This window comes from Pelobates fuscus, chromosome 4 (genome assembly GCF_036172605.1).
Source record: "Pelobates fuscus isolate aPelFus1 chromosome 4, aPelFus1.pri, whole genome shotgun sequence".
Classification (NCBI taxonomy): Eukaryota; Metazoa; Chordata; class Amphibia; order Anura; family Pelobatidae; genus Pelobates; species Pelobates fuscus.
This window is the reverse complement of record NC_086320.1, coordinates 258,708,432-258,720,911: the sequence shown is the minus strand read 5'-3', so window position 1 is coordinate 258,720,911 and position 12,480 is coordinate 258,708,432. Positions and strand designations below refer to the sequence as shown.

The 12,480-nt window shown below is 47.4% G+C and overlaps 1 protein-coding gene across 1 annotated transcript in view; it reads left to right on the top strand.

The window, feature by feature from the left end:
* PDE1C (phosphodiesterase 1C) overlaps positions 1-12,480 on the top strand; it is an 888,281-nt gene that overhangs the window by 169,665 nt on the left and 706,136 nt on the right. The window lies entirely within an intron of this gene.

Here is a 12,480-nt window from a genome sequence, read left to right as displayed (position 1 = left end):
CAAAAGTTTTAGACTTTAGAAAAACAGACTTTTCTAAAATTTAGAATATGTGTAAAGGAGTCATCAGACTGGAGCAATTTAAATGGAGTCCAAGAGAAATAGGATTATTTAAAAGTTACACTGCTGAAGGCAACATTAGAGCTTCCAAATCACAGACAGAAGAGAAAATAGCACAGTCAGTACAAAAAGGGGACAAACCATTTTTTAGATACATAAATGAGAAAAGGGAAGTAAAACAAGGATTAGTTAGATTAAAAACAAAAAAAGGAAGGTATGTAGAAGAGGATAAAGGTCTAGCCGAATGCCTCAGTGAATATTTTTGTTCAGTATTTACAGATGAAAATGAAGGAAAGGGGCCTCAGTTAGGAAAAAGGACAAATGAGTCATTTATTACAAGTGAGTTTAAAGAGGAAGAAGTTCTATTTCAACTGTCAAAAGTAAAGACAAATAAGTCAATGGCATAGGCGTGCGCACGGGGTGTGCCGGGTGTGCCTGGGCACACCCTAATCACACCTCCATGCTGCACTGCCTCTGGGCAGACTGACATGTCGGGTCCTCGAACCGACACAGGAGGGGGCCCGGCGGCGTGCCCACAATGCCGCCGGGTGCGAGGCCCCTCCTGTCAGTCTGCCCTGACAGAGATCCGGCCTCAGTCTGCAGCTCCGCCGGGAGTGAGCTGCAGACTGAGGTGTCTCGCGATCTCCAGCCTGTAAGAGCGTTGCCGCGGCAACGCTCTGACTGGAGATCGCGAGACTCACCATGTGGTCTGCAGCTCACTCCCGGCGGAGCTGCAGACTGAAGAGAGAGGGCACCCACTGGACCACCAGGGCAGCAGGTATTTATAAACTCCCCTTCTACCCCCTGTCACTCACTGCTCCCCCACCCCTATCTACTCACTGACCCCCCACCCCATTGACTCACCCCCTTCTACCCACTGCCCCCCACCCCACCCCACCCCCTTCTACCCCCTGTCACTCACTGCCCCCATCCAACCCCCTGTCACTGCCCCTACCCCCTTCCCCTCCACCCCCTACCCCCTGCCACTGCTCCTCTACCCCCCAACCACTGTCACTACCCCTCCACTCCCCCACACCCCCTGTTACTGCCCCTCTACCTCCCTAACCCCTGTCACTGCCCCTCTACCCCCCTAACCCCTGCCACTGCCCCTCTACCCCCCAACCACTGTCACTACCCCTCCACTCCCCCACACCCCCTGTTACTGCCCCTCTACCCCCCTAACCCCTGTCACTGACCCTCTACCCCCCTTACCCCTGTCACTACCCCCTACCCCCTGCCACTGCCCCTCTACCCCCCTAACCCCTGTCATTGCCCCTCTACCCCCCTTACCCCTGTCACTACCCCCTACCCCCTGCCACTGCCCCTCAACCCCCCCAACCCATGTCACTAACCCCCTACCCCCTGTCACTGCCCCTCCACTCCCCCACACCCCCTGTTACTGCCCCTCTACCCCCTAACCCCTGTCACTACCCCCCTAACCCCTGTCACTGCCCCTCTACCCCATTAACCCCTGTCACTACCCCTTACCCCCTGCCACTGCCCTTCCACTCCCCCTCACCCCCTGTTTCTGCCCCTCTACCCCCTTACCCCTGTCAGTACCGCCCAACCCCTGTCACTGCCCCTCTACTCCCAACCCCTGTTACTACCCCCTTACCCCCTGTCACTGCCCCTCCACTCACCGACACCCCCTGTTACTGCCACTCTACCCCCTAACCCCTGTCACTACCCCTAACCCCTTACACTGCCCCTCTACCCCAACCCCTGTCACTAACCATCTACCCCTGCTACCTCCTGTCACTGCCCCTCGACCCCCCCTACCACCTGTCCCTCTAACCCCCTTACCCCCTGTCGCTGCCCCTCCACCCCCCTACCACTGCCCCTCCACCCCCTACCCCCTGTCACTGCCACTCCAACCACCTAACCCCTGTCGCCCACACAGTGCACCCCTCACAATCATACACACTGTACCCCACACACATTGCATCCCTCACAATCACACACACTGTACCCGTCACAATTACACACAATGTACCCCTTACAATCATACACACTGCACCCTTCACAATTACAGCACACTGTACCTTTCACAATTACACACACACAGTACCCCCTCGCAATCACACACACTGCACCCCTTACACGCTGCACTGCTCACAATCACACACACTGCCCCTATGTATATTTGTATTTGTGTGTATGCATGTATGTATATATATATATATATATATATATATATATATATATATGTATGTGTGTGTATGTGTATATAAAAATACATATACTCGCGGTGTGTGTTTGTGCTTTAGGGTGCACACCCTAATGCAACAGGCTGCGCACGCCTATGGTCAATGGGACCTGATGGAATACACCCAAAGTTATTATGAGAGCTTAGTGGTGTACTAGCAAAACTATTAAAAGATTTATTTAACCAATCATTGTTAACATGAGTAGTACCAGAAGATTGGAAGTTAGCGAATGTTGTGCCCATTCACAAGAAAGGTAGTAGGGAGGAGTTGGGCAACTATAGGCCAGTAAGCCTTACTTCAGTAGTGGGGAAAGTAATGGAAACCATGTTGAAGGATTGGATTGTTGAACATCTAAAAACACATGGATTTCAAGATCAGAGACAAGATGGGATTACTTCAGGGAGATCATGCCAAACTAATCTTATTGATTTTTTTGATTGGGTAATTAAAATAATAGATCAGGGTGGTGCAGTAGACATTGCTTACCTAGATTTCAGTAAGGCTTTTGACACTGTTGCACATAAAAGGCTTATCAATAAACTGCAATCTTTGAGTTTGGATTCCAATATTGTTGAATGGGTAAGGCAGTGGCTGAGTGACAGGCAACAGAGGGTTGTAGTCAATGGAGTATATTCAAAGCATGGGCTTGTCACCAGTGGGGTACCTCAGGGATCTATACTTGGACCCATTCTCTTTAATGTTTTATTAGTGATATTGCAGAAGGTCTTGATGGTAAGGTATGTCGTTTTTGCTGATGATACTAAGATATGTAACAGGGTTGATGTTCCAGGAGGGATAAGCCAAATGGCAAATTATTTAGGTAAACTAGAAAAATGGTCAGAGTTGTGGCAACTGACATTTAATGTGGGTAAGTGCAAGATAATGCATCTTGGATGTAAAAATGCAAGGGCAGAGTACAGAATATTTGATAGAGTCCTAACCTCAACATCTGAGGAAAGGGATTTAGGTGTAGTGATGTCCCGAACAGTTCTCCGGGAACCGTTCGCCAGCGAACATAGCGTGTTTGCGGTCGCGAACACGCGCAATGTTTGGTCCGCCCCCTATTCGTCATGGAGGTGGGAGGGTCTGGGAGGGAGGGTCTGCTGCTGATTGGCTGGAATGTGTCTGCTGACTGTGAGGTACAGGGTCAAAGTTCACTCAATGATGACGAATAGGGGCGGACCGAACATCGCATGTGTTCGCAACCACGAACATGCTATGTTCGCCGGCAAACGGTTCCTGGCGAACTGTTCGGGACATCACTATTTAGGGGTGATTATTTCTGATGACTTAAAGGTAGACAAACAATGTAATAAAGCAGCAGGAAATGCTAGCAGAATGCTTGGTTTTATGGGGAGAGGTATTAGCAGTAGAAAGGGAAGTGCTCATGCCATTGTGCAGAACACTGGTGAGACCTCACTTGGAGTATTGTAACTTGGAGTATTGAGACCATATCTCCAGAAGGATATTGATACTTTAGAGAGAGTTCAGAGAAGGGCTACTAAACTGGTTAATGGATTGCAGGATAACACTTACAAGGAAAGGTTAAAGGAACTTAACATGTAACTTGGAGGAAAGACGAGACAGGGGGGATATGATAGAAACATTTAAATACATAAAGGTAATCAACACAGTAAAAGAGGAGACTATATTTAAAAGAATAAAAACTACCACAACAAGAGGACATGCAGACCCTTCCTGCTCTGTGCTGCCCATTCCTGCTCCTTGTAGCCCCTTACTGCTCCTTGCTGCCCCTTAGGGCTCCTTGCTGATTCTTTCTGCTCCTTGCTGCCTCTTCCTGCTCCTTGCTGCCTCTTCCTGCTCCTTGCAGCCAATTCCTGCTCCTTGCATACCCTTCCTGCTCTTTGCAGCCAATTCCTGCTCCTTGCCGAACCTCCCTGCTCCTTGCAGATCCTTCCTACTTCTTGCTGCCCTTCCTGCTCATTTCTGCTTCTCCCTGCTCCTTGCAGGCCCTTCCTGCCCCTTCCTGCTCCCTTGCTGCCCCTTCCTGCTCATTTCTATTTCTTTTTGCTCCTTCTCATACTTTACCTTTGTGCTCCTTCTGCCCCCTCCCAGCTCCTTGCTGCCCCTTCTCCTACTTTGCCTTTGTGCTCCTACTGTCCCTTCCGGAACCCTTTTTGCTCCTTGCTGACTCTTTCTGCTCCTTGCAGACCATTCCTTCTCCTTGCAGAGCCTTGCTGGCCCTGCCTGCTTCCTTGCTGCCTCTTCCTGCTCTCCACACACAGAGCCACCTACTGTCCATTGCTGGTATTGCAGTGTATTATCAATGTCAAAAGAAAAATACCGGCACAAGCTGAAAAATCCGGGGGGGAGGGGGAAGTTCAGACAAGTTAACCAAATGTGTTGAAAGAAATGGCAATCCATTTATCCAGCATAATAACTATATGATTTGGTATTGACACTACACACTGTCCTCGTCGTAAAACTAATTGGTCGGTAAGTGAGGATGCGCTAGCGAGTATGCGTGATGGAGCAGGTCTACGTTCGGGGGAATAATTAAAAAAAGAGGGACCAAAACAAATAAACAAAAAAAAATTGGATGCTTCATGTATTTTACTTTTCAACAAATCTTTATGATAGACATTTGAAATACCAGATACCAATACCATACCAGATACCAATAGTAGTGGCCGGTAAACTTTATAACACCAGATCTTACTCACAGAATTTGTGAAAACTCCAGCTAACCATGTCCTGCCTCATATGAAATAATAAAATAACTATCAAAATTAAAAACAAACCAAAACAACAACATTATTTCATTGTTTAACCATCTGAATGCCAGAGATCTGGTCAATACATTGCAAAACATTATCTATTACTCAGTATGCAGAACCCTGTTAAAAACCAACAATTGCCAACCAACTTTGTATGTCCCTTTCTTCTTACAGTCCCATTTGTGTGTCTCTTTCTCCCCCAACTCCTTTGTGTGTCTCTTCCCCAGCAGCTTTGTGTGTCTCATTTCCCCAGCCCCTCCCTTTGTGTATCTCTTTCTCCCCAGTTCTTTTTGTGTCTCCTACCAGCCACTCTCTGTGTCTCTTCCCCCCAAGCATTTTGTGTGTCTTTTTACCCCAGACCCACTGTGTCTCTCCCCCCTCCAGCCCATCTATATGTTCCTTTGTCCCCCCTGTTCTCTGTGTGTCTTTTCCCCCCCACAGTCCTTCTCTGTGTCTGTCTGTCCCCATCCCTTTGTGTGTCTCTTTTCCCCCTTTCCTATCCCCTCTGTGTGTCTCTTCTCTTGAGTACCTTTATGGGTCTCTTTCTCCAACCCAGCCTCTTTGTGTGTATCTTCCCCTCAGCCCCTTTTCCGAGCCCCTTTTTGTTTCTCTTTCTTCCACAACTCCTATGTGTGACTCTTCTCTCCTGTTCCTTTTGTGTCTCTTTTCTCCTATCAGCCACTCTCTGGGTCTCTTTGTCGTCCCCCCCCCCAGCTCTTTGCGTGTCTCTTTGTCTCCTCCCAGCTTTTATGTGTCCCCCAGTCCCTCTGTGTCTTTGTCCCCCCAGCCCTTCTATGTACCTCTCCCCATCCCTCTGTGTGCCTCCAACCCACTGCCCTTTACATGCCTCTCACCCACAGCACTCTCTGTGCCTCTCCACCCCAGCAGCTGTCTGGTGCCTCCCCCCCTCAATCTGCCCTTTGTTTGACTCTTTGTGCCTCTTCCCTCCCTCAGCCCTCTGTGATCCTCTCCACCTCCACTCAGCCCTCTCTGTGCCTCCATCTGTCAGCCCTCTATGTGCCACTCCTCCCCACCCCAGCATCTGTCTGGTGCCGCTCCTCCCCTAACTCAGCCATCGGTTTGACTCTCACCCCCTAAGCCCTCTTTGTCCCTCTGCGCCCAGCAGCCCTCTGTGTGCCTCTCCCCCACTTATCCCTCTTTGTGCCTCTCTTCCCCCCAACCTTCTGTGTGCCTCTCCCCCTCAACCCTCTGTTTGCCTCATTTCCCATCCCCCAGCCCTCTGTGTGCCTCTCTTCTTATCTGTCAGCCCTCTGTGTGTATCTCTCCTACACCCCCAGCCTTCTGTGTGCCTCTTGTGCTCCCCCTTGTGCCAGCTTACCTCCCTCCTCCATGTAGCTTTGCGAGCCATGGATCTTCTATTTCCTCCAACCGGTCTCACAGGAAGCAGTTTGGCGCTCTCAGAGAGCACTTCCTGTCAGATTGGGTAGAGGGAAACAGAGGCTTCTCTCCTGCTGTCCACGGCTTGGCCACACTACGAGTGACTGGCAGGAGGGGAGCGCTGTGCAGTGCACTCCCCTAATGTGCCCCCTGGGCAGGTGTGCCCTAGGTGTCTTCCTAGTTCATCTAGCTTTGCACCGGCCCTGTAGACATCAGAACCACTGCATTAAGCTGTAGTTGTTCTTGTGACTATAGCGGCCTTTTAAACTCCTCCACTTCGAGTATGTTTCTATACCTGCTGGAAAGGGTTTTTTGAATTTCTGGATGACAGCATTGTGAGGGTTAACAAGTTAGTGTATACATAGTGTCTAAAAGTGTTTAGTGTATATATCCTTTTCATAGTAGTTACTGGCAACAGTATCCTTTGATTTCCTTGTACTTTAGGAATTCAAGGGACACTATAGTCACCAAAACAACTTTAGCTTATTGAAGCAGTTTTGGTGTATAGATCATGTCCCTGCAGTCTCACTGCTTAATTTCTGTGCCAATTAGGAGTTAAATTACTTTGTTTATGAACCCTAGTCATACCTACCTGCAAGTGACTTGAACATCATTCACACTTCCTGTAAAGAGTCAGCTAAAGTTTATCCTTCCTTTATTGCAAGTTCTGTTCCCCTGCTATGTTAATAGCTTGCTAGACCCTGAAAGAGCCTCCTGTATGTGATTACAGTTTACAGAGAAAGAGATACAAGAGATACAATTGATACAATTGATTAAGGTAAAGTACCTTAGGTACCTCAAAGGTTGAGGTTAAAAGTGAAACCATTTTTTTTAATGCAGTCTGTGTCAATCAGAGTAAGGGAGGTGTGACAAGGGCTGCATAAACATAAACAAAGTGATTTAACTCCTAAATGGTAGTGAATTGATCAGAGAAACCTGAGAAGCATGTTCTATACACTAAAACTGTTACATTAAGCTTAAGTTGTTTAGGTGACTATAGTGTCCCTTTAAGTTCCACTCCCAACTCTTGCAACTTAATGGTGATTTTGCTTCATATATTGTGGCAATTGTATCTGCTAGAACTCTCAGTACCCACACTGAGAGTACATCCTAGGTATGCAAGCCACTTTTAGTTATATGAGGTTTACCCTTTATACGTACCTATTGGTTGAACACCCCTATGATTTTTATGACCTATGGGACCAGTATTTGGATCAGACTAGGTATATCTTTCCTCTGTGCCAGTATGTAACAATTCTTATGAGGTTAAAGGAGGATCACTATAGGGCCAGGAACACAAACATATATTCCTGACCCTATAGTGTTAAAACCACCATCTAGCCCCCTGGGCCCCTCATGCCTCCATAAATATAGCAAAATCGTACTGTATTCAAGCCTGAAGCTGTAGATCTGCATGCAGTTTGCCTCAGAAAAAAAAGCTGCCTGCTGAGATCATCAGAAGTGGTGGCCTGATCCAATCACAATGCTTCCCTGAGACTGACAAGGAGGCAGATCAGGGGCAGAGCCAGCATGATTCAAACACAGCCCTGGTCAATCAGCATCTCCTCATAGAGATGAATGGAATCAATGAATCTCTATGAGGAAAGTTTAGTGTCTGCATGAAGAGGGAGGAGACACTGAATGTTTGGATGCATTTTAGGCAGCCATGACCCAGGAAGGATCTCTAACAGCCATCTGAGGAGTGGCCAGTGAAGTTATCACTAGGCTGTAATGTAAACAGTGCATTTTCTCTGAAAAGACAGTGTTTACAGCAAAAAGCCTGAAGGTAGTGATTCTACTCACCAGAACAAATTAAATAAGCTGTGACTATAATGTCCCTTTAAGTATTCATCCCATGTAGTTTAAAACTCACTTCCTTTCTAATTAGGGTATCGTTGTGAGTTATGATGTGATATCGTTTTATATGTATATCAATAAGAGTTCAGTTTTATTTAGATCAGTCACTCTACTTTTTGGGGTAGGTGGGTGGGGTGGTAGTATAACAGCTTTCCTTTAAGAAAACACCTTTATGTTTTTGGGTTGTAGTCTTGTTAAGTCTATTATGGGTTATCCTCATAAGTCGGGTGTTTTCTTTTAGGATTATTAGTTCTTTGTCTTTAGTGTTAATAGTTAAAGGCAATGCAGAGCATCATAGACACATTTAAAGTATAAGCATTTCTCAATATGTTTTGTTTTTAAACACAACAGTGCCCCCTTGTAAAGCTGAAGATATATCAAGAGCTTTAATGAATTAAGACTATGCCCATCAGATATTATTCATGGCCAAAGCAATAAGCATTAGGTTTTATTAACTAAACAACTAACTCCAGCCACATTGTGCGAATAATTCAATTGACCGGGGGAGAGGACATTAGGTCCCCCCCTATTGGTATTTAGGGCCCCCACCCGCTGCTCAGGGGTGGGGGCCAGGGGGGAGGACATTAGGTCCCCCCCACCAATTTGTGTTTAGGGCCTCCACCCACCGCTCAGGGGTGGGGGCCAGGGGGGAGGACAATAGGTCCCCCCCATTGGTACTTAGGGCCCCAACCCGCCGCTTAGGGGTGGGGGCCAGGGGGGAGGACAATAAGTCCCCCCCTATTGCTATTTAGGGCCCCCACCCGCCGCTCATGGGTGGGGGCCGGGGAGATGACAATAGGTCCCCCCCTATTGGTATTTAGGGCCCCCACCCGCCGCTCATGGGTGGGGGCCGGGGAGAGGACATTAGGTGTGTCCCCTATTGGTATTTAGGGCCCGACGGTTATATTGGCTTTTTATTTGGCCTTTTTGGGGGCTGAAGAAAGAAGATTTTAGAAAAAAGAAGACATCTAATGGTAAGTTTATTTTTATTTATTTACAGGTTTTTAGCTTTATTGACTCCCCCCTCATTATTTTTAGGGTGAGGGGGTAGGTAGGGGGACCATTTTTTAGGGGGGGAGGGGGTGACTAGGGGTTTGGGGACCCCTAGTCACTTGGGGGGGCATTTTTTTAGGGCCCCCACCCGCCGCTCAGGGGTGGGGGTCGGGGGGAGGACAATAGGTCCCCCCCTATTGGTATTTAGGGCCCCCACCCGCCGCTCAGGGGTGGGGGCCGGGGGGGGAGGACAATAGGTCCCCCCTATTGGTATTTAGGGCCCCCACCCGCCGCTCATGGGTTGGGGCCGGGGGGAGGACATTAGGTCCCCCCCTATTGGTATTTAGGGCCCCCACCCGCCGCTCAGCGGTGGGGGCCGGGGGGGAGGACAATAGGTCCCCCCTATTGGTATTTAGGGCCCCCACCCGCCGCTCATGGGTTGGGGCCGGGGGGAGGACATTAGGTCCCCCCATATTGGTATTTAGGGCCCCCACCCGCCGCTCAGCGGTGGGGGCCGGGGGGGAGGACAATAGGTCCCCCCTATTGGTATTTAGGGCCCCCACCTGCCGCTCATGGGTGGGGGCCGGGGGGAGGACATTAGGTCCCCCCCTATTGGTATTTAGGGCCCCCACCCGCCGCTCAGCGGTGGGGGCCAGGGGGGAGGACATTAGGTCCCCCCCACCAATTTGTGTTTAGGGCCTCCACCCACCGCTCAGGGGTGGGGGCCAGGGGGGAGGACAATAGGTCCCCCCCATTGGTACTTAGGGCCCCAACCCGCCGCTCATGGGTGGGGGCCGGGGAGAGGACATTAGGTGTTTCCCCTATTGGTATTTAAGGCCCCCACCCGCCGCTCAGGGGTGGGGTCCGGGGGGAGGACAATAGGTCCCCCCCTATTGGTATTTAGGGCCCACACCCGCCGCTCATGGGTGGGGGCCGGGGGGAGGACAATAGGTCCCCCCCATTGGTATTTAGGGCCCCCACCCGCCGCTCAGGGGTGGGGGCCGGGGGGAGGACAATAGGTCCCCCCCATTGGTATTTAGGGCCCACACCCACCGTTTAGGGGTGGGGGCCAGGAGGGAGGACAATAAGTCCTCCCCCTTTTTTTTACTTTAGGGCCCCCACCCGCTCAGGCTGCTCACTGTTTAATAGACAAGCCCCTACTCGCGGTATTGCGAGTAGGGGCACAGTTTACTAATACTAAGTAATTTTTACTTAGTATTAGTAAATTTGTCTGAAAGACCACAAAAAAATAGGGGACGGAGCGCATCGCATATGTTCGCCATCCGTGGCGAACGCGAACACGCTATGTTCGGGACATCACTATTTAACCTTCCTATACAGAAATGTGTAACTGTGAAAAATGCTTTCAGAAAATACCAAGTGAAATATCATATTTGTAATCTCTGAAAAGATCTGATATTTTTTCCAAACAATACCATTGCCAGTCTGCAGTGTATATATTTTATACATATTTTTTTTATCTTAATATAAACTACATTTTTTTTTTTTAAATTAATGATTGGACTGTTAATAGTAAGAGCCAATAGTTCAATGAGATTATAAACTGATGAAAGATATTATGCTTATTAGAAGTGAATATCCTGCTCTCTAGACTAGAAAGCCACTTGTTGTAATGGGGGAGATAGAGTGCACTAGAGGCTATAAGAAGTTGACAATCAGAGTGAAAATGCGTTGGATAATGTAGCTCTTTTACCATATTACCCTGAAGAACATTGTAAATATGGTGCTAGATAAGAAAGCATCATGAATTATATAGAATGATACATTTATTAAGATCGAATTGTGCTGCAGATATAAATATGACATTCCTACTGTTAATTACAGTCATTGGCAATATTTGCAGATTTGTTACAATGAGACTTACAAGGGGGTTGTTTCTGAAAAGAGCATCTGCTGGGATCAATGTTATAATGCAAACAGCACATTATTTATGTAAAGACTCAGAGACATTGGCACATGGCATAATGGGTCATACTATATGAGTGTTCCCATTAGGGGGTACTATGGTATACTACATAGATAGGCAAGTAAGGAAATAATAAAAATAAATCAAGCAATGCTATTTTTAAAATAAAACTGTACATAGTACCGTATATACTCGAGTATAAGCCGACCCGAATATAAGCCGAGGCCCCTAATTTTACCCCAAAAAACTGGGAAAACTTATTGACTCGAGTATAAGACTAGGGTGGGAAATGCAGCAGCTACTGGTAAATTTCTAAATAAAATTAGATCCTAAAAAAATTATATTAATTGAATATTTATTTCCAGTGTGTGTATATAATGAATGCAGTGTGTGTGTATGAATGCAGTGTGTGTGTATGAATGCAGTGTGTGTGTATGAGTGCAGCGTGTGTGTATGAATGCAGCGTGTGTGTATGAATGCAGTGTGTGTGTATGAATGCAGCGTGTGTATGAGTGCAGCGTGTGTGTATGAGTGCAGCGTGTGTGTATGAGTGCAGCGTGTGTGTATGAATGCAGTGTGTGTATGAATGCAGTGTGTATGAATGCAGTGTGTGTGTGTGTATGAGTGCAGTGTATGAATGCAGTGTGTATGAGTGCAGTGTGTGTATGAATGCAGTGTGTATGAATGCAGTGTGTATGAATGCAGTGTGTATGAATGCAGTGTGTGTATGAATGCAGTGTGTGTATGAATGCAGTGTGTATATGAGTGCAGTGTGTGTATGAATGCAGTGTGTATGAATGCAGTGTGTGTGTGTGTGTGTATGAGTGCAGTGTATGAATGCAGTGTGTATGAGTGCAGTGTGTGTATGAATGCAGTGTGTGTGTGTGTGTATGAGTGCAGTGTGTATGAATGCAGTGTGTATGAATGCAGTGTGTGTGTGTGTGTATGTATGAGTGCAGTGTGTATGAGTGCAGTGTGTGTGTATGTATGTGTGTGTTGCAGAGCCTTGGGGGGGTGGGCAATTTTATTATTTTTTTTACATTATTTTACATTTTTTTTTCATTATTTTTTTTTATTTACTTATTTTTTTAATTATTTTCATATTTTTTTATTATTATTTATTATTTGTAATGTTATTTTTTTTTATTATTATTATTTTATTATTCATTTATTTTTGTTTCGTCCCCCCTCCCTGCTTGCTAGCTGGCCAGGGAGGGGGGCTCCTTACCTGGTGGTCCAGTGGGGTTGGTAGTTCAGTGGGGGGGCTGTGGGGGCTGCAGAGATGTTACTTACCTTTCCTGCA